General features: G+C 48.4%; 1 long non-coding RNA gene across 1 annotated transcript; it reads right to left on the reverse strand.

The window, feature by feature from the left end:
- Positions 1 to 8,561: 8,561 nt before the first annotated feature.
- LOC108963347 (uncharacterized) lies at positions 8,562 to 20,270 on the reverse strand. The gene is made up of 4 exons (XR_001992049.3): positions 19,720 to 20,270; positions 19,317 to 19,497; positions 18,762 to 18,872; positions 8,562 to 8,688 (listed from the first exon to the last, which is right to left on the reverse strand). It is a non-coding gene; the product is annotated as an uncharacterized LOC108963347 (long non-coding RNA).
- Positions 20,271 to 23,197: the final 2,927 nt, after the last annotated feature.

The raw sequence follows: 23,197 nt of genomic DNA on the forward strand, positions 1-23,197 counted from the left end.
ATCACACTCTGCTCCTTCTGGGCTCAGAACAAAGAGATTTAGGAGAGGAACTGCCCCTGTTCTGTCCTCCCCCAGCACATAAGGGCTACTTGGCCTCACCAGAGTCATCAGCTCAGCACATTTTTGGGGCCAAAGCAGAGAAGGGACAGGTCACCTGGGCCTCTGAGCCTCAGGGAGGTGTTTGTCCTGGTGCTTACAGAAGGGTCAGGCCATCTTCCAGCAGCTGGAGAATTCAGACTGGGGAGAACAAGCTGCCCAAACCACCATTCCACTTATCCCTTTTAAGCAAACTCAAGGGTAAGAGAGAAGACATTCTTTCCTGCAAAACAAACAAACAAAAAACTTCACTTGGACTTGAAACCAAAGTTCCATCTCCTAACTCTTCGCCTCCACTTAAAGCCAACCCTTTGCTTCAGAACAAAATGCTGCTCCTAGAGTGAAACTAAAACATTTCAACTTGCCAAAAGCTTCTCCCCCAAAAGAGACTGTTTCAGGTCAAGCCAAAACATTTTTTGGACCTGCCAGCAAATTTAGTAACACAATTCTTTGTGCTGCTGTAATTAGTATGAATGGGCTTCCTTAGCACCATTGTTTCAGGAGCAGCTGTGCTGCTTTGATGAATACCCATATTTTTGTGTGTCACATGCATTTGCTATGGCCTGTTTATAAAAGTTTCAAATCATACAGTCAGGGAGCAGAAAAGAAATTATATCAGGAGACTTGGGTGATCTATCACAAACCGCAGACAAAGAGAGAAGACAGGGATCTTGTTTTGGGACATGGGACAAGGACTCTGAAAACCCAGCTTCAGTTCTTGGCTTGGCCAAAGACTGAGCTGGGCAAGTGAAAAACACTCTTCTGCTGGCAGGCAAAATTATCCAGAGATTAAATAACCTGCCAGCTTGCCTATTTAAATTCGAAGTTTTTTCACCAAAGAATTCTGCTAGCTACTCATTTACTGTGGAAGTAGGTAAAAAATGTTCCATTACCACACACACATACTGTGTCTATAAGCAGGGGAAAATGCAGATTCAGGAACATTCAGGAACTCCTCAAATCACTCTGGAGTCCTTCACATTGAAAGCTCTTCACACTGAAATATTTTAATTCTGCAAAATCAAGATGTCTATCTGCAATATTTCTGAGCCCAGCAGTTCAGTTTTCCTCATCTTGAAATGCCTTTTGCTTCAAATTCAATTAAAATTATATTTGAAAAGAGGCATTTCAGTGACAGCACTTATTACTAAATATCAACAAAAATATCAGCGCTATTCTATCAAAAAAAAATCTATTAATTATCCAGAATGAAATGTTGTATTTCCTTTTGGCTTTCAATTGAATTCTAAATCCTTAAACTGTTGTTTTTCTTCTGAACCTGGACGTATTTGCAAGATTCAGACTTGCCAAGGAGCCAAGCTGAACGAGACAAGGTTTGGCTTCAGCAGAGGGGCTGATGTAAAGGGAACGATAAAAAATGCAAGTCAAAACCCAAAGCCAGCAGGATGGTTTTGAGAGGTAGGAAAAAGCCTCAGGATATTGGGAACAAGAGGGGCTGCAGCATTATCCAAAGCATCTTTCTCCAGAAACCCAGGATCTGCAGGTACCTCATGTTTTCTGCAGGAAAGATCCACAAAACCAGACCAAAATATTGACCAAACTGTTCCAGTCACACATCCAGGCCAGCTGCCTGCCCACTGACCCTCTGCCTGGGCAAGCTGTCTCCCACCTTACGGCACACCAAAGCTTCTATCCAAGAAAAATCTCACCTCACATAATCAGTTTTAATTAAATTTACAGCAAGTATCTTCAGTTGAGCTGATAATTGGCTAATGACCCCCATTAAAATGAGATGCAGGCAGCACAACTGGCCAATATCCCCATGTTTCATGGAAGGCCTCCTCCACCAAGCCTTCTCCCAACACAGAAAGTTGGGATGACATCAGAAGGTGACAACTTTAATGGATGAGGGACCAATAAAAATAAAGGCAGCCACACAGAGCACACAGAAGTGCAGCTAACATTTCATTTCTAAGCAGGAATTTTTTTTTTTTTCAGAGAGCCCCATTAATTTCTCCAAGGTCCATGGGCCTCACTGTCTCCCATCTGTCTAGCAGGGAATGAATATAGTGCCCTGCTTTAAACACTTGGAGACCTCAAGTCCCCTCTTTGCTCTCTGCTCAACCCACTGGCTAAGTCACTAACCCTCTGCAATATGGACACATTAATACTCAGCACTATGAAGGGAGTTCAAGGCTGATTCATAATTCACCTGGTCCAAAAAGACACTGGGTTTCTTAAGCCTGGGGCCATAACTTTAAAATGTAGATGCTGTCAGGAAAAGGAAAAAAAAAAACCAAATAAAAATCAGAGCAGTAAAAGGCTGCGAAATTTGCACACAGGAAAATTATTCCCCTTTCGCAAGGTTCATTTGAGAAGTTACTGTAAATAGTTCCTGCAATTCACACACAAAACAACATTTCCAGAACATTAATGAACCATTTTTTAAAGCCCCCCTTAAAGTTATTCCTGGCAGAAAAGGGGAAAAGATGCAAGCTGTGGAGTCTGTGACTGCATAAGGGAAGAAGCTGTCGGATCCCATCTGTCGAGGAGGAGGATAAACGACCGCACGCATCTCTCCCCTGAGTTAGCTCCAGCCTCAGTCTGAGGAGGGGGAACCTGCTCAGCCACAGCTCTCAGCACAGGAGGCAGGGATGGCAGCAAGCTGGACTTTAATCCACACAGGTCTTCTCCTCCCACAGTGCTTCCACCCACACTTTGGGAGACAACAGGTTCTGCAAAATGAACCGGTGGGCAGGAAAGCGAGTGCCCTGCGTGACAGCAGGGATGGCAGGGGGGTTATCCACCATGAGATGAGGAGAGACACCCTCCTGGTGGAGTCAGAGCCTCCCTGTGACATCCCTCCCATGCAGGAGAAGGGTCTACATCCTCCTGGGCAGAGAAGAGTCCTTCAAGGCTCTCAGAGGAGCCACGGAGCAGTGCAGACAAGGACAGCATGGGTCAAAGCTCCAGCAGATTCCAGCGGTGCTCCTCAAGACTGGCATTTGATATATTGGGATTAAGTGCCTGCAAATTGCAGCATTCCTCCATGGCTGCCTGGCTGGGAAAGAGCTGAGGTCAAGGCCAGGAGATACCTAAAGGTCAAAGTGCTGCCAAGAAAAATATTTAAACAAAGGCCAGCATTTCTCCAGTCAATTTCCCAGGCTTATAAAGACAGCACTAAACTTAGAGTAAGGAATTTAGGATTCATTTTAGACTTTCTCCTTATTTTAACAGGCTTTTCTCAGCGCCAATACAATTTCATTTCAGCATCCAGCTAAAACCAGCCGGCACTAACTTGAACTTCTGGGGTGCTGAGAACTAGGGGGTCCACAGTTCTGGTTTTTTTTCCCACTTGTGTTTTTTTGGTTTGCGGGTGTGTTGGCTTTTTGGTGGGAATTTTTGTGGGTTTTTTTTGGTTTGTCTGTTTGTTTTTTGCATATAAGGGACATTTGACATATCTGTGAGGAGTTCTGCTGGGGTTTTCTGTGTAACTGGTCTGCAGCCACTCTTCTGCCCTCAGTGCAACAGCAAAGCAGGACTCTTATCTTCAGGCAAGGGGTGGACAAATCCTTCATCTCCTTTTCCACATGGCTGTAGTCAGCTGGAGTGAAACCCTGGCAAGAAGAGCAGCCACAGCTCACCACTTCTGTTAATACCACCTCAGCCTAGTCTGAGGTGCCACCCCAGCAACACAGCTCCTGGAATCCCTAGGACCTTCCAACACCCAGAAGATATTTTTTGAAGAGATTTGCCCACTACAATCCTGCTCCTCATGAGCCGCCACCTACGTTTATTTATCTGACAGCATTCCTTACACAGCCTTATCTACACACAAATAGAAAGACAGATTTCTATTGAAACAGCTCTCAGTCAAAATCCTGCTTTGGGAACCAGGCAATTTCTCTCACAAAGCTCTCTTGTGTCAAAGCTGTGACTTCCCAAATGCTCAAGTCAGAGGGTGTCCCTACAGGGTGACAGCAGGCCACCAGAGCTCCCAAGTCATGGCCTTGCTGGAACACAGACAACCAAACTTTTTCCTCCTCCCTGGGCTTTTGCAGTAAGGTGAACTAGAGCATCTTCTTCCTGATCTTCTGGCTGTCCAACACCAGGTCTCTGAAAATCCTTTTGCATAGTACAGACAGGATTTCCCAAGGAACACAAACAGAAATTGACTCTTCTCCAGCAAATGGAAGAGTTTGGGCTCTACTGGACTTAAAAGGAAATACTGTGCCCTGTATTGCATTACCAAACAAACCCATTAATGGTTTCCCAATGGTCAGTCTACTGCCAGTTCAGCCTAGTGCCAGCTCAGATGACAGCATGGAAGACCATCTGCAACTCTGTGAACTCAGCAATTAGCCCCTGAGCCCGGGGAAGAGTTTGTCAAGATCCCATCACAGGCGAACAATAACACAGAAACACGGCTGTGAGGGGGAGACAATTTATCAAGCTGACCACAGACGTCTCCCTCGTTTTTTCTTTAATAAATCCAGCCTAGCTCTTGGCTGTGCTCAGTATCTTGTCATTGCTTTCGTCTCCTTTCAGGAATGCCTCCCACCTGCAGTCTTCAGGCCCTTTGCAACCCTGAAGCCATTTATTTTCTCCAATATTTCTCCATACAGAAACCCAGATTGTATGCCCATAGAGAGGAGGGAAACTAAGGCACAGCAAAGTGAGCTCCCTGGCCCTAGGCTGGGGAAGGGGACAGGAATACCTGCTCATTTGGCACGGGCTGATTTCTACTGGCCATTTCCTCACCTGCACAGGGAGCATCAGGAGGCTTTCACTCCCTCTTGTGAATGAGCTGTTTAGGAATTACTCGGATGCTCTTTGCCATCAGATTTTAATCACCAGGAGTGCCTTCCCTGTGGGACTCCATGGGGCTGTTCAGGCAGCCAGCCAAGCTCCTGAGAGCCAGGCTTCATCTAAATACATGCACTGCTTATTTTTAATAATGGTGGGCAGACACCAGCTTGGCTCCCACCTCCTATCGCCAGCGCGGCGTTTCTGCCTCCGTCTCCACATCCCCATGGTCCTTGCAGGAGAGCAACGGGGAGCTCCAGGCTCAAATCCCTTCTCCAGCCCTTGGAGACCCTTTTGGGAAGAGCCACATGTAGGTGGCCCTTTGAGGTCTGAGGGGAAGGCTCTGCTGAGGCTGCCAGCTTTGGGAGCACCAGGTATCAGCGCCGTGAGGCTGCCGGCAGACACGGTTGCCTGGGCTAATTTCACGCCCATCCTCTTCCCTCTCTGCGAAATTCCAGGCAGGCCTTCCACTTTGGCTGACATTCAAAACTGTCACCTCTCTGCAGACATTAACTTGGAGGCCTCTGTCATCCCTCACATTAAAATGCTATCACGGGGAGTCAGCACAGCTCGGCTCAGCCAGCTAAGGGGCTGGCTCCGGCCATGCCGCGGGGACAGCCGGCTCACGCTTGACATCCGTGGTCAATTTGACAGTGATGGACACGCTACTTAGGAGTCATTTGCTGATCTCGTTTCCCCAGGTGGGAGGTCGTGCCACGGAGCTGCTTTCCCTGGGGAGGAGGAGTGGTGATGCTCTCCAGCCTCTCCAGGAGCAGACACACACAGATGGGCTGCTGCCCTGTCTGCTCACGACCTGCAGAGCCTGCTGTGCACCCCGAAAGCAGCTGCCCCTTGTGCCACACACAGAGGTGTCTTTGCTCACAGACAAGCATCTTGCCTCCCAAAAAAGTCCTGTATGTTTGTGTGGACATTCCTCACGTCCTTGCTGAAGCCTGTGCTCCTGGGATAGCCCTTCCTGGCCAGGACAGGGAAGTCTCAGTCCTGTCAACAGCTGCTTGCACTTTCTGAACCACACGTGCTGTCAAAGGCACAAGAGATGCTGTCAAGCCAAGACACACCTTTGCTCATAGACAGGGCCTGGTCATCATACCCTGACCTTCCTCACAGCAAGGGGAGGCAGAAGTGTGATGCTTATTAAGCTCTAAATCACTTTTTAATGGGTACAACACCATCCTCCTTGTTCCAGGTCATGTCTCTGTCTGGAGGTGCCCACCCTGCCCCTCTGAGCAGGCAACAATCACAATCACAGACTCGGGGGAGCAGGATTTTTAAACCTTCACCTTCCCCTGGCATCACCGCTGGTGCACCCAGCCCTGGGATGGGTCATCATGAGATATTGTTGACCTCAGAGCATTGGGTCTTTCGGCATCATTTTCACGGAGACAGGGCAGCAGACTCAGCAGACACTTAAGCCAAGCTCAGCCACACTCCCCTTTTGCCTGAAGGCCTCCCAGCACCTGATGCCCAAGCACTTTCCTGCCATAACTCTGTTCCCAGCACTCAGGGACAGCAACAGCCTCCAGTACCTCTGCAGGCATCTAACAAAGCCCACCTGCAGCTCAGGGAGTGCCAGCTCTAAACCAGCTTGGTCATTCTGGTGCAAAAATTCCAATTAAACTCTGCTGGGTTTAACTAAACTAAAATACACAGGGAACTAGGTAAAGGTGAATTGAAAATACAAGTTGCTTTAAAGGCATGAAGCCACCAGAGCTGTGGTTTCCTGCATCTTTATACCACAGGCAAAGAACCTTTTTTTTTCAAATGTACAGAGAAATTTACAGCTTAATCACCTAAAAACTCCCTCCCACTTCTTATTGCCCCAGCACAGTGTCATTGGTAACACACTCAAATCCCAGGGCTGCAAAAGATAATTAGGGCAGGGGAACTCGGCCAGCTACTACTGGGAACCACTTCCCAGCCTTTCCCAGTTTTGGGAAGGCTGAGTTGAGCCTTGTCCTAAACACCCTGTAAAACAGATGTCTTATGCAGCATGCCCAGAAGGCCTTCCCCAAAACGAGACACTTTTGGATCAGACAAAGGGAGCAAATTCCAGCATCCCCCGGCCCTTGCGGTGAACATGGCTCCTTTGAGACCGAAGCTTGGAGAGTGCTCGTGCCCACAGCTGTGGCTGCCTGGCTCTGGGACAGGGGCACACCATTTCTGTCACCGATGCCACCTGTCTCCGATGAAGGAGACTGAGGAGATTCATCCCCCCCAGAGATGCCCACAGAGTTGATCCAAGCCCTCAAAGACTTTCTTTCTCTCTTGAAGGTGACCAAGCACCAAAGGCACAGCAGCAGCATCCTTACCCAGGGTGGTTTGGTCTCTTCCCTGGCCTGCTGTCAACAGAGCTGGGTGGGAAGGGACCCACTGACAGACAAGTCACAGACCTGACACCTCCCCAGGCAAAGCCCCAGGCCCTGACACTGCTACTGCTCCGTGGCTCTGGGACAGCCTGGCTCTGCTCCACCACCCCCATCCCCATCCCCAGCCAAGGCAGGACAGGACCACACTCTCCTCCCAGTTACTTTGCAGTCCTTTTATGGGGAAGATCATTTTATAGCAGGGTCTGGTAGAGTACTCAGCTTTCCCTTCCAGACTCTAGCAGAAAGAACTTGACCTGTGTCCTCAGACCCTCTTAGTCATCGGGCTGAGCTGCCTCTCCCCTCCTCCCACCACCCTCCTCTTTTATGGAGTAGCAGCAGCAGCAGAGCATGGGGTGAGAAGTCAAGGGAAGGACAACTTGACTGATGGAGCTCAGGTTGTGGGGTCAGCGCAAGGCGTCGTGATCTGGGCTCAGACAGAGCCATTTCCTCTGTGATTTTATCCGCTGTGATTTTTATCTTTCGTCTGTTCACACGTCATGCCACCTGGACATAATACAGAGCAAGCTGAGCGCTCAGCTCCACACTTAACCCCTTCCCTGCTCCCCAGGAAAGCGGGAGGCCTCAGGCACGGCTCAGTTCTGTGCTTGTGTCTTTGCCTGGCAACAAGGGGCTTTTCTTTACGGTCCCTTTTTATTGCCTGGAACATCTGTAAGTGGCAGGTTTATCTTTCTCTGCTGACCCCATGAACCACATTATGATTTACCCACAAATTTCACATTCTCGACAGCATTCATGAGATGAGATTTTTGGTATTTGTTTTAGGAGACACATGCTGGTTTGGGTTCCCACTCTAAGCCATGTGAGCACAGCCCTGGTAGGTCTCAGCACGGGCTCCTCAAGTGATAGTACAGACATGAAAGGCAGGCAGAAACAATTTCCTCTTACTGCACCAAAGATGTTCAGCCTTAGCAGCTGCTTGCACAGGGCTGGAGTAATGAAGAGCAGCCCTCTGCTCCAAAGAGCCCAAAGCAAACCCGTGGGTGGAATTAGGTGGTGTCTGACATGAGCACAGGTGTCCAGGCCAAGCTACATCGAGTTAGACCAAGAGCAAAGAACGTTTTGAAGGCCTACAGGGAAATTAGCAATAATCCCCTACCAAAGTCTCAGCTGTTGAACATGTCAGATCCAAAACTGTTCAAAAGGCAGATGAAAACCATCATCCCCATTCTGGTGAAGGACCAGCACAGAGAAGGAAGCAGAAGAAAGGAATATGAAATTCATGACCTGTCCCAGAGCTGTAGCATATGATACCTCACTCACCATTTCATCACCAGACATCAGCTCACCTCCCCAGGCTGGGCAGGAGTCCAGGCACCTTCATGTGACATCCCCTGACCTTCCTTTCAGGTCCATGGAGCACCAAGTCCCCTGGTCCAAACAGGATGCAGCTCAGCAGCAGTCACACGGGACACCCAGCCTGTAAAGAAACAGTGGAGGACCCTGCAGGAAACGTGGTGACCCCACAGCACACAAAGCACCCTTCTCCTCCAGACAGGACTCACCTTCCCAGCCTTTCCTGGCTCCTCCAAAGAGCACAGGGCTGGCTCCTGCATCTGTCTAATTCCACTGCCATAAATTACCACCGGATGGGACAAAAGTAGAAACTGCTTTGAGTGGGGGATATTTTAAGGCTCTTATGGTTTTGGGGTTTTTTTGTTGTGGTTTGGTGGTTTTTTTCCCCAAGTTTCCTTATTTGTTTCCTTTCTTGCTCCTGATATGAAAAGGGAGAGACAGATAAACAACAGGGAGTTTCCATCCAGAAAGTCTGGGGAAAAATACAAAGTGCAGCCAGTCACAAAAGCTGTACAGGCCTTGAGGTTATTTTTATTTTTATTTCTGGCTTCTTAAAACCAGTGACCTCACTTTCTGAATTAGGCAAAAAGATGTGGATGAAACAACACATCCTCAAATAAAACCCTGCTGGCCTTTATGTGTGGCTGCCAACTAAGCAATCTATGGGTGGCAAGGTGGTTTATTTTTAACAACACTTTCACACCAATTTAAAGAATCTTAGAAGGAGCTCTCACCAGTTACAGTTCTGGTTCCCTTTCAGGACTGTGGTAGAGGGCAGGGATGACTTGGTTTTTCAATAAGCTATATGCACAATGAACACATTGACTTTGAAAGGTTACATAATTCTCATGCAGAAAGTCAAGTCCTTTTTGATATTAAGAGACTCCTTAATTTGGGACAGTCCCTACATCAAAGCCAGGTAGAGAAAGTGGGAAGGGTCTGCCCAGCTCTCATATACTCCCAAAGCATCCGTTCTTGCCCACTGTCAGGAGGAGTTTGCTATATCAGAAATTATCCATCCAATCTGGCAGCTCTGGTTTCTTCTTACAGGCACACAACTGATTTCAGGAGAAATGGGCCCAGCTGGCTGCAGCTCAGTGCTCACCCTGTGGAGCATCAGCTCTGTGAGACAGGGAATTGGTGCCCCATGTCTCCACTGCACACAGCACAGAGGGCCTGGAGAGCTCCCACCACGTTTGCACGTGCCCAGGAGTGTGGAACTCAGCTTTGGAATAATCAGTGGTAAAAGCTTTACCCCACACCAAAACTTCACACAAACCCCAGTTTGCCACAAAATGAAAACAACTCTTTGCCCCTAGTGCAGGAGGCTGAATGCATGAAGAGGTTTTGTGTAGTCACACCAACTTCAACGCTGTCCTCAGGCAATTCCCCTTGGCATCTCCCCTTTCCTTTAACAGTTTGCATCAATCACCCACTCTCTGGCTGTGCCCTTGCAGCACATCCTCAGAGACAGAAAGACTCCTGCCACTCTGCTCCAGAGAGGGCACAGACAACTGATGTCACTGGTGGGTGTCCAAACAAGAGGCATTCCAAATGCCCATCCCCAGACCTGCTTCTCTCCACACACACAGAAAATCATCCTGAAGAAATCCCAGACCACAAGAACAGTTACAGCCTCTCCCTCTGAACTGGTATCACAGCCACTCCCCCTCCCACCACTTCTTCCTAAAATGACCTTTCTGGATTTTTAAGAACTCTGGGTTTCCGAGACATCCACAGAAACCAAACCCAGCTCTTTGTGGGAAGAATCACGCTGCGCCACCGGGCTGGAGGTAGCAAATGCTGCTGTGCCTGCATGTGGACGACACCCCCGCAGGGAACAGGCAGCAAAGCCAACCCCAGGCCATCAGACCATCTCTCTTCTCAGCAAGCTGCCAAGGGAGCCCTCCAGCCACATAAATTTTGGGGTGCCCTTGCTCTGTGGTCAGCCCCAGCCAAAGGCATCTTATCGCCGGCCGTTTCCCCATGCGGCACGAATTCATGTCCCTACCATTAAAGAGACACATGGTTTATTCACTCATTACCATATCCAGCTGTTGGCTTTCCTTCCCCCCATATTTCAGGGTAAGTAGTGATTTGACATAAATAATACCCCATTCAGCTATGGCCTGAAATATATTGTAAATATAAAAAAAAAAGTCTTTGGCTACAATAGCTCTTTCCAAGTGCTTGGTCCAAATCCTACTTAGTATGGGAGTGGGGGGAGGTTGGGAAAGAGAAAACCCAACACCATTACCTAAATAGCCCCATTAAAAATGAGCCCAGAGTGAGTTACAGCTTTATTAAACAGATGACATTACATCAGGAATGATGAATCATGATGTTTCTTTTCGGGATTACAATGCTGTACGACCTCTCCAGCTGTAATTGTTTGCCTCCTATTCCCAGGCACCACCAGGTGTGGTGGCCCCTGTCCCCATCACAGCAATGCCAGCGCTGGGGACCTGTGAGCATCTCATCCTTAAAGGCTCACAAACTGTCACAGGGAAAGGGACAGAGTGGGACAATCCCTTCAGGAAGTCTGTAAGGGGATCCTGGATTTTGTTCCCAGCCCTGGATGGGCAGGGATGCCTTCCCAGGAAAGCACAGGGTGTTTCTCCACATTTGCAGGCAAGAGGGGGTTTGGATTCTCAGACTCACCCTCTTGCCTTGGTCTCTCCTGTGTCAGGGCTGAGCAGGGTGAAGCAACAAGAGGCCTCTGTGGTGGGAACAGGTCTCAGGGCTGTGCCTCTGTGCTGCTTCCAGCTGGGGCAGAGGTTTTGTCTCACACAGGCTGGTGCAGGGCTGCGTTTTGGATCTGAGCTGAACACAGAGATGTTTTCCTTGTGGCTGGGCAGGGCTCACACAGAGCTGAGGTATTTCTGCGTTTTATATGGCCACCACTTACATGGTGAGGGGGCTGGGGGTGCATGGGAGGCTGGGAGGAGGCACAGCCAGGACAAGTGACCCCAAGTGACCAAGGGGATGTTCCAGATCACGTGACACCATGCTCAGCATATAAGGTGGGAGGAAGGTGTTTATAGTCTCTGGTTTTACTTCTCATTATCCTGCTCTGATTCTGTTAGCAACAAATCCAATGAATATCTCTAATTCGAGTCTGTTTTGCCCATGATGGTATTTGGTGAGTGACCTTTCCCAGACTTAACTCATGAACCCTTTGTTATTTTTCCTCTCCCCCATCCAGCTGCAGAAGGGAGTGAGAGAGAGGCTTTGGTGGGTGTCTGGCACCCACCCAGGGTCAGCCCACCAAGGCTTTTAATACCCAATTAATTTTTTTTCCAATTCCCTTCCAAGCTGAGGGCTGCATTGGGCCATATAGTAGGGATTGCAGGAGCAGTAGAAATATTGGAAATTGCACAGTGCAAGATGGCTGGGACCACTCGGGGTACAGCAAGAGGCTGTCAGACAAAAGGACTACAGACTGCAGCTGGTAAAGCACTGCTCTGCTGGATCCCCCACTAAACAGAAGATCCCCACTCCCAAAACACCACACATCGAGCTGGCTGCTCACTGCCTCTGTCCTTTGCACTGCTCTTCATCAGCTCCTTCAAGCCATCCATCCATCCATCCATCCATCCATCCATCCATCCATCCATCCATCCATCCATCCATCCATCCATCCATCCCTCTTTTCTTCCCTTGTGTGTAAAATAGTTATTGAGCTATTAGTTAGTACAGTTAGTAATTTTGTTTTGGTTTTAATCATAATTTGAGTTGTCATTTTTATAATTGTAAAAATTATAAAATATTTGGAGATTTTTAAGGAAGAAAAACTTATTCAACAACTATTTCCTAATTGCAATACACTCTAAGTGTTTCTTGCCCTATCAGCTTTAGCCACACTATGCTGAAAATGCCCTAAAGACAATCATATAAAATGTGTTTAAATCCACATTGTCCCCAAGGCAGGTCACACACATGGATCAGAGAGTAGATCCATGTGTGGTAGAGCCCATCTGAAGATGGGACAATCCTTGCAGGATTGGTGGAGGCACCCACCAGAAAAAAGCCAGGGTTCCCAGGGGGCACCAGCACAGCCCAAAACCACTGTGTGAAACATTTTCCTCATTTTGGTCCTCTCATCCCTCTCCCAAGGTGAGGGATGCAGGACTCCAGGGGCTCTCCAAAATGCAGTTTATTACATCCAAGACCTTACAGCAGTCCAGGGTGGTGGGTGACAGAGCTGTGCCTACAGCTGTCAGCTCCAGCTGCAGGCAGGCCTGGAGACCCTTTGGGTTTGGTTACAGTGCATTCTGTACTTTTCTTTGCTGAGCATCTTCATACAGCAGAACCAATCTATCCCTGAACTATTGCCCATAGCCCATCATAACTACTCTAATTACCATATTCATGTTACTGTTCTCCAATCACTCACAGTCAGTACATTACAGTTGAAGCCAGAAGTTGTTTTTCAGTTTTCTTGCAGTGGAAAATACTGGGACCTTTTTGCTGCAACATTTGTAACATTTGCTGACTTGTTTGTCTGTGCCATCTTTCTGCTTGGTAAAAACATCTTCTTGTTTGGGGTGGGTTTATCCTTTGCTCTAAGCCATAAAAACCCCTTCTAACTAACACACCCTTTGCCTCCTTGGTTATCCAGTCAGACTGGCTCAGCAATTCTTTTCTTCTCTATCAAAACTTGCTTCCATCTCCATTCCTTTTTCAGATTTTACATTCGAAAATCTTTCTGCTAAGCACACATATCTGTGAGACTGTCTTGTCAAACTTTCATCCTTCCCAACACCAAGGTTTGCCTGCCACCTATAAATAACCAGGAGAGCATGACACCTCAGCTCCCAGATAAAGCCGCAGCCCCGCGCAAGCCAACAGCTTCTATTTTTACATCTCTGGTGAGAACCACGTGGCAGCTTTCGACAACACACACAAGGGGAAGGGGAAAAAAAAGGGAAAAAAAAAAAAGCCCCAGCATTCAGATCTCCACTCCCCCTCCACCTTCTGCTCAGGCAGACCTCAGACAAGCGCCCGGCAGCCCCATCTGCTCGTCACCTGCTGGCATTTGGGTAGCAGCTACGTCAAGCGCCCGGCTCGCCTTCTCACATGTAGGAGTTTGCTGTCTGAGTGATGAGGCTGTCTGTGCTCCCATTGTGCTTTGCCATCCAGAAGGTTTTTTGGGAGCTTTTGCAAAATGCTGTGTTCTAGTAGCTCTTATGTAAGTTGTCGACCTCCTTGCCCCCATTTTACAGACTGGGGAGCTGAGAGAAAGCAGAGATACCTGTGACTTCCTGCATCCCCAACCCTCTAGCCCTCTGCCCCCCAAAAATTCCCTCCTTTTTGCTCTGGATTAATCCTCTGTCCACTCGTTTTCACAATTGTAGATGAATCTGAAATGAAAAATTAAAAAAATAAAAGCGGCATCCGACAATAAAAACTTGCCAAGGGTAGCTGAGCTCTGGCTTTGGCCCATGGAAAGGTCCAGGTCTCTTTGCATCAGGAATGATGCACCCTGCACACTCTGATCACACTGCAGGAGGCCAGGGACCAGGACTCCTCACCTGCCTTGGCACCAGCAGGACCCTTTCAGTGTGCCCCAAACAGACACTTACACCTCTCTTCCCTTGGGTCTTGCTTTGACCCCCACCACCAATTATCAAGTCCTAAAAAAGGCAGAGGTGCTGCCCTGGAAAAGAGTCATTCACATGATAAGGGATCAAGCAATCAAGGTCTCAGCTGTGATTCCTACCCCCTCGGTGAGCAGCAGCATTTACAGGAACCTGTGACTGCACATAACAACAAAAAGAAAAATAAATCCAGCATCTATGAAGTTGGTAAGTGGACAACTTAAGTTCAGCTTTCACGCATTAAAATCAACAATAGCAATAATTTCTCTTTCCACTGTAATTGTTGTAACAGCATTGACTTCTAATCTTAGAGAAAAAAAAAATATCCACCCCAGATTTCACTCCAGTCTAGAAGTGAGTCAGCTCTCAAACCTCAGTGAGAAAGAAAGGCACTTGCTAGGAAGGATGTGGGAAAATAGAGGGTTAGATTCACCAGGCTCCTCTTGGGTCATGCTAAAATTACTACGATTTAAGTTAATGAATAGATTTCCTTTTGTTCCAGCCCAGCTTCATTCTGCAGTGTTACAGCCCTTATCCCAAGCTGGAAGCAAGAGCTATTCAGATAAAACAAAGCCCAGCTTCCCTTTAGCATTACCACCAAGACTTCTTCATAATAATATTTATAAAATAGCTATTAAGATGGGAGGGGATAGTAAAACCGTGTTGGTAAAAGGCACTCAGGTTATAAAACACCAGGCATTAAATCGACCCTGCAACACAAATTCCCTTCCCACCCACGTGTTTGCTTGTTTCAAAGCATCTCTCAAGGCAGAGCTGCATCCTGCTTAGTCCTTGGGATCTCTGGCTCATCCAGGCTGTGGGGTGAGCAAAGGGGTCCCCGAAGTTCTGCTGCTGCATCTCGACCTCATCTCACTGCTCTGAGCTCCAGACCTGCTTGGCACTAATTGTAGGGGCCACTTGGGTCAGGGCACATCCATTTGGATTGTCCCCAGTTCCCAACAGAGCAGGGAGGATCAGCCAGGCACTGCTCCAAGCTCCCCAGGGCAAAGAGGGAGGGAGGCAGCAGAACCACAGGCCACCAGGGCAATGGGCCTTGCTCCTTGCCAGGCTGGGTTTGGCACCCTCCTTGCTTCTTCCAGGAAGCAAGAAAGCATTTTTGTGCTGCTTTTGGCAAGAAGAGTTTTCCAAGGACAATCTTATCTGCAGCACATCCCAGCAGACTGCAGCAGCAGGGGGAAACTGCTCAACCTGGAAAGCACATCTGCCCTCTGACACCTCCCAGTCCTTGCCCTACATCCCCAGCTCCACCAAAAGGCAGCTCCACCCTGCATTCCCAGCAGGATCCCTGGAAAGCATCAGCCTCCTGGGAGGTGTCAGCAGCCAGGATAAGAAGTTAATAAGTTGAAAATTTTCCCCAAAAGGTTAATTTGCTGGAACTGAGCATCAGTGCAGTCACTAGGACAGTGAGAGGGAATAAAAAGCACACAGCCAGCCACTGGCAGCCCCTCTGGACCACCACACAGACACAAGGTGAAAGCACAGGAGCAAGAGGTCAGGCTGCACATCTGCCCAGGCAGAGAGGCAGGAGCACCACAGCACCTCTACCAGCAGTTTTCCAGGAATTTTTCAATGTCTGCAAGGATCCCAAACTAAGAAGTATCATCTCACTGCAGAAAGCTTGTGCTGGTTTTCCAGCATGATCTCAGCTCTGGAGCAGCAGAGAGTCACAGAGCTGGGCTGCAAACACCAGCAAGCCAAGGGCTGGGAGGGAAGGCTGCACCTACAGCCTGCACCAGCATTGCCTGGCTTTTTCCAGCATCTGAAAGGTGAGGAGGGAGTGGGAAACGGGATTTGAGAGAACAGAAGGAAGCACTGTATTTATCCAGGCTGACACTTCACAGAGCACCAGCCAGAGCATCTCAGCTCTAACCCCTGCGCCCGCCAAGCGCTGACACTAATAGGACAATAGCTGAGCAATTAAAAGGAGGAGAGACAAGGAGATATCAAGTCAAAAAGGCTCATGGACAAGAGACAGAAAGCTCTAATTTCTGCTTGTTTGCTTTGGTGAGTGGAATACTGTCAGGCACATACCATTCTCAGGAAAAACTACATTTCTGTCACCACCAATTAATGCCTCTTTCTTAGGAGACTGGAGTCCTCCTGCCTTTTTGCTGTACCAGGTTTTTTCATGGACCTTATATAGAAAGGGTGTCAGAATTTGGAGTGCATAGCATGCCTCTGTGCAGAGAAGTGTCTGAGACATGCCACTGGTCCTGTGCTAACTCTCAATTAAAGGCTGTTCACAAATGGTGGGAAACAATAATTTACAGCGCCTTTGCTAGGGATAGAGGCATGGGGAGAGCCCCAGAATCAGGAGGCAAACATCATTTCATTGAAGTCTTATTTACACCCTTCCCCAGCAGAGTTAACAAGCAGGACAGTGTGGATGTGGTTGTACTGGTTTGGGGGCCCCAGCTACAGCTACTTCAAAATCCCTGTGCAGGGGATTATTCACCCCTAGCTCTGAAAGTCCTGGGCAGCCTGGCTGGTGAGAGGGCCCTGGGGGGAGCAGGGCTGCAGGTTTGGGCAGGTGTCTCTTCTAACACATCATTTATGTGGGAAAAAGCAATGGGAAGAAACAATAGGAAAAAGCAAGCAGCAAGGAAGAGCTCCCTGCAGGCAGGCACAGCTTACACCCAGCCCAGAGCCTCTGAACCCCTGCCCTAACACCTCTGAGGTCTCTCAGGAAAAAATCTAAAAGCCACTGGGGGGCTGAGGACAAGGTCAGGAAGGAAACTCAAGGTGCAGGGAGGAGAGGCAGCCAGTAAGCACAGACAGACTGAAGAGCTGGACATCAAACTTGGTGTATGGCAGCAGCTGAGAGGAAGAAAAGCAGGACTGGAGGCTGTGTGTCCAATCATTGCTTTCACTAGATTAAAAGATGTAAATTCCCTGTGTACCAGTCTGCCTTGGAGATATCAAAAATAACAGGAGGCAATTAGGAGTAACAGAGTCACAACAATAGCAGCAACAGGAAAATGTCTTTGGGAAAAGAGCAGGTTTGGGTGAGAGGCACAAACCCCCTGCTTGGAAAGATGCATGGGAAGGGGTGTCTGGTCCAGCTCCCAGTTTCCTTCCCTGTCAGTGTAATGCTTCCTATCAAGGAGTAGCTGTACCAATTTAATCTGGGTTAATAGGATCGCTGGCACGCTCAAGGGAGACATTGCTGGGAAGCAGCACAGGCAATGTGACCCGTGGGCCTTGGAAAGCCATGGACACACGTGGCTCCAGAGCCAGATGTGTGCTTTGCAGCTGGATCCCTAACAAACCTGGAAAACACCTTCCAGTGAGCCACTGGAAGTGGACACAGCCCGTGATGGAGAAACACCACATGGACAGCCCATGGGGACAGCCCCACTTCCATCCCAGCCAGGAAGTTTAAATGGAGCAGAAACCCAAGATTTCAGCCCAAGCAGGAGAAGGGAAATGCCAGGAAATATGGGAGACCTGGAAAAAAAAGTGCTGGGGATGAAAACCCTCTGCAACCTGGAAAGAGGGGGTGAAGGAGATGTGAGAAATAAGAGATACAGAAGCGCTGGTGAGAAGGAGATGGAGTTACGTGGAGGCAACTGGGTTACAGGCAGTCTTACATCAGTTTATGAAAATATCCCATTAATCTTCATAGCGCAATCTTAATTGCAAAATCTTTCATCAGCCTTGTTATTTGTGCACCTGTCACTGGAGACACTCGGAGTTGTTTTGTCGTCATTTCTCACACTAATTAGAGGGGCTTGGGGTGGTTGGAGGGGTGGGGTGGGGGGGGGGGGGGCAGGCTGTTGTTTTTTAATTGTCCTCGAGCATGGCTCAGCTTTATGGTAACGCTGCCAATTAAGGTCCTGCCCTGTGCAGGGCTCGTAGGCCTGCTAGGCACGTTACACAGGACTAGAGGGGTTGTTTTAATTAAATACCCCCAGACTAGTAGGGGAAATATTTAGAGCAATTTAACAATCTGCTGCAGAGTTGTTAAACCTCCAATATATCTGCTTAATGTTCATTTGGGTATTTAATAATCTCCCTACCTTATCTAATCCTGTTTAAATTTAAAGAGATGCATCTAAGCTGGTGAAGTAGCGAGCGCTTATTAACAGCCTCTGGTTATTAAAACATATTTGAGATGTCATCACCAGTGAGCAGTCCCAGCAGCAGGCAGGGGACTTGGAGCCTGCAGATGTATTTCTTTCTTAACTGGGGCTGCCCAGGGACAAGACCCAGTGGTTTCCTCACAAGCTCTGCTGACACCACACCAGTACCTTTAGTTCCTAGCCTGCTTCCCCTGCCTGTGCAAGAGAAGGTGGTGGCCTTCCAGGATAATTAGAGCTACTGGTTGCTTATTTTTAAGGCTGTTTTCCAAGTCTGCAGCTACTCAGGCTGGGGTATTTTTAAAGAAATGGATGTTTTGTTTTGCCCATTGAATTACAGCTGTGTTTTCTTCTGCTCAGCGGGGTCCACAGAAAATCATTTGCTTGAGGATAGCCTACAAGACCAGAAAGACTGTTTTGCCAAGTTTTAGCCCAGCTGTGCTTACATAATCTGCATGTTTCTGGTCTGGCTGCCCTGTGTTTGGTAGTCTCCTTACCTCGATTGGATGCGCCTGTCCTTTCCCATCTCTGCTCTCTTCCCTCCAGTTCCAGCACACTTCAGAGTGGTGCCACACAAAACTCTGATTAGGGCAGGTCCCAAAGTGCTGCTACCACAGACAAGAAGAGGTTGTTGTAGAACACACAGCTCTCAACTTGGGCAGCTTACACAAAAGGAGAGTCAAGCCAACAATTTAAGTTCCTGTACAAAACGGCCTCCAGGCAAAACAAACAATTTTCAGGACGCGAACAGTAAGTCACTCTTCAATCCCATGAAAATGAACAGCCCAGACTATTTCACAAGCACTAGCCCACCCAATTTTAATGTACCTTCAACTGCTGAGGCTGGAAGTAACGGCTGTGTAAAGAGAGGGAAAAACTCCACCAGACAATTTAAAACAAGAAAACACATCTGGGAGAAATCTCCCTGCCCAACAAGACAGGCAGCTCTGATGAGCTAAGGCCATGATGCCTTGAAGGTTTAATGTCAGCATTCTCATCTGAGAGAGGCTCCCCATACATCTTGTTCAAGCAAGAGTATCTCAGCTTCTTACCTTAAAGACTGATTTTCATCATAAGGCTGGTGCTCTGCTTTTGGCCACTGTGTTTGGAGACAGAAATGGACCATTTGGAGAGAATTAGCCCAGAGCTGACACATCTGTCACATGCATTGCAGAGGAGCACAGCCATCCCAGTTGGTCCTCACTGATCTGAGAGCAGCTTTCAAACAGCCTCCTAGAAACGTGAAGGAAAATGTTTCCTCAGCCACAGCCACCACAGAACAGAAACAAAAACTGAGGTGAGGAAAAGTAAACAAAAAAAAAACCCCAACACACTTTTACAGACTTGCTACAATTATTCTTGTTAGAAGTCCTGGAAGAGGTTGAGCAACCTGTATCCCCAAGGGTCTTTACAAACAGATTAGTGCAGCAATGACAGAGGTAGAGATGATCTTACCTTGAGGCAGGGAGAGGCACTCACACGACCTTGGCGAGGTCCTTCTGACGCTTGTGACGCACCAGCGACGCCGAGCTCTGCCCCACTGCAAGGGTCTGGTTATGGCAGCACTCAGGGGAGTCTGGACATCAGCACCAAGCTGAAACAGAGACAGAGACTCCACAGAGTCCAGCAGAAGCAGCGTGCTGGCCTGCCAGGCCTGTTGGTCTCACGTGAACAAAGCAAACCCCTCTCATATCCCCAGCCCAGAACCCTCAAACCCCAGCCCTCCTCCACAGACCCCACGCCAGACTGGGATGACAGATGACCAGAGGGGACCAAACAGAGCAGATAATTTTATTTGTTTTCCCTTTGTTCCTTGTCTCTCAGACGCTGGTGTCATTCAGGATTTTTTGTGGAGGAGACACATCAGCACAGTGACGGATCCTGTCTGGTCCCATCAGCAGCACGGCGGCGCGTGCCCAGAGTAACGCGAGAGGACTGCCATTCCTGCAGGGAAGGATGCTCAGCAGGAGGTGTCAGCCCGGGAAACACAACCATGGCTTCTCTCCCATCAGTTTGGAAACTTTCAGGATGGGGGGGAAGGCTGAGTCTGAAGAGGTGTGCCAAGGACTTGCACTGAAGGCCTTGGAGCAGACTTCACACCCAGGCATCGTCATCATCTCATGCCTGTCAAGGGAAAAGGAATAAGTGTACTTCAAGTGGCTGTTTCCTACAGGATGTGCCCTGTGGGGTAAGGAATGGAACTTCTCAGCCCTCCTCCCACTAGCTGACACTTCCCACTGCACTCCCTCGTCACCTCTGTGTGCAGAGCCACAGTCACAAATCATGGGGTTACTTAGACTCTTGGGGAAAAAAATAACAAAAGGATGCACGTGTTTACAATGCTATTTCCTTAATTCTCAATAAAGGATCCTATTTGCTTCCTCCTCCATAAGTCACCAGTGTTGGAGGAGGATGGAAGGGATGGTGTGAGTTAACACTCCAGTGCCCTCTAGCCAGCACAGCTGTAGCAGGAGGTCTTCACATCCCTTGTTCCATCAGAGGACTTCAGATTCTCCGTGGCCGTGTGGAGAAAAGCCTGGTGCAGTCTGGCCGTGCTGCTCTGCCTGCCAGGCACACAGGGATCTGAGATGCTGAAAGGCTGAACTATTCACCAGCTGAGGAGCACCAGCTCTCCAGACACCCAGCCACCAAATCATCCAAATCACCAAACCATCATGGGCTGTTCCCCACCCTGAAGATGTGAGCTAGAGCTGCAGGTACAATTTTATACAGCATTCGAGGGAAACTGCCTGCAAAAAATCATCCTTGTGTTTGTCTTAGTGTTGGAATCCAGGACATCCCTCTGGCTGCCCTGGGTGACTCAGGACCCTGGCAAGGAGCTCAGAGACCTTGGCACGGAGTTAAAGCCACCTGTGCCTTTGATTTTAACCCATGGAAACAATTACCAACTTTGTGTGAAGAGTTACAAGGCACAAGAGTTTGAGTAGGATGACAGCGAATTTGTCACAGGGTGAAAAAGTAGAATTTTGGGGATTTAGAATGGGGGTTCAGAAGCCAAGATGGAGGAATTTGGGCATCCCTTTTCCTTCTTTCTTCTTCTTGTCCTCCATCTTCTGCTGTGATGGTGACACTTTTGGATTGGTTTAGGGTAGAGACAGACTGTCTAACACAGGTGATAGGTATTGGAAAATTATCGTAAATAAAGTACATGTAGTTTTTAGTATAAAAAGTTAAACACTCTAACATAGGTGATAGGTATTGGAAAATAATTGTAAATAAAGTACAGGTAGTTCTTAGTATAAAAAGCCAACACCACCCCAAGGGCAGGGACTGTGCCACAACCTGACCTGCTGGACAGATCTCAGCAGGGCAGAGAGAGAATGGAACAGATAACAGAAAATAACCTTGAAAACCACAGCTAAAGAATCTTGACTCCTTCTTCCATCTCTTAGGAAAAAGACCTAACACCTTGGGGTCATCTTGACCACAGAGACTCTGAGATCTTAGCAGGAAAGGAACCTGATCCTGGGCTCTTTCCCTGTGCAACAGAGCAGGAAGCACCAATGCTGAGTACACCTGTAGCACAATGCCACGTTCAGGCTCACCTGTGCAGCTCAGATCTAGCCAGGCCTTGTCTTTTGCCAGCAGGAGATTCCACAGCACGGCTCTTCAGCATGTGAGAAGGGCTCGGAGGAGCTGCTGGAGAGCAGCAGGCCCAGGGGGATGAGCCAGCAGAGGCATGCACAGAGCAAGTGATAATTTCCGTGCTGTGCAATTACAGCCGGGAAGGAGTAAACCTCTGGTGCACAAACCTGCCAACAGTTTACTGCCGGCGAGGAAACAAAACCGACAGTTGACACTGGAACAGCTACTGATACCCTGTAATCATCTTAAAAATAGACTCTTTGCAAACCTGCTTGTTAGTAGTGAGAACATATGCTCTTTTTAAGAGGGGGGTGGGGGGAGAGAAACCTTTCAGCATCTCCAAAGCAGCATTTGCATCAGGCAGAGCACGTGGTTGGTGAAGCTGAGGCTGGAAGCTTCCCAGAACCTGGTCCAGTACTGCTGGGTGACCAAGGCACATTGAGGTCCTGCAGTGCTACAGCACATTTTGCAGCATGAAGGACCCTTAGCCCTCTGAGTCCAGCGGCCAGTGCTTGCACAGCTATTGCAGGCAGCCAGCTTATTCCATCTTACTGCACATATCTGCTCCCTGGGCTGCTGGTGCACAGCTTTAACTCAGGTTGAGTCCTCCCCATGGCTCCTTTTAACCACAGCCCCTGACCAAGGTGAACATCATTTAAGGCCTCTGGAGTCTTGTTCCAGCCTGGAGCATTGTCCATCATCACAGAGAGCTGGATGGCAGCACAGCCCTGGCCCATAGGAAGTGTCATGAGTGAGGTCTTCCCAGGAAAGACAGCACTGCTCAGGACTAACCCAGGGTCCATCAAAATAGAGACTGGAGCCAGGATTTGATCTGTTCTAGGCTGGTTTTTTCCTTGATTCCAGGTTGATTTTGTTGGGTCTCTTAGAAGACAGGAAGACAGGCTGGGTTTGCTTCCTAACAAGTTCAGCACAAAATTCACTCACCCAAAAGTTTCTGTCCCCTCTGTGCTCAGCACACACAGTCCCTCACTACAGGAGAGAGGGACACGTTCCCTCAATAAGTGGATTTCATTTTGGTATGAGCCATTTAGAGATTATATCCACTTCAATTTGGGCAGGGATCCAAGGTTAACCTCCCTGCTCTTGCTAACAGAGCTTTGCTCTCAAAAAGCCCATCAGCTCAGTTTTACATCTTACTTGGGAAAGTCAGTGCAATGTTACACTGGGCACTGAGTGATGCCTCAGATTTGAGCTTTTACATTTTCCAGGTTCTGTTCTGCCTTAGTGTGTGGGTCCGGGCTTCACATTATGGGATGGTGAGCTCTGTGCACAGAGCAGGGAGACAAAACAATTCCTGCTCCAGCTG

The sequence above is a fragment of the Serinus canaria genome, chromosome 8 (assembly GCF_022539315.1).
Source record: "Serinus canaria isolate serCan28SL12 chromosome 8, serCan2020, whole genome shotgun sequence".
NCBI classification, from domain to species: Eukaryota; Metazoa; Chordata; class Aves; order Passeriformes; family Fringillidae; genus Serinus; species Serinus canaria.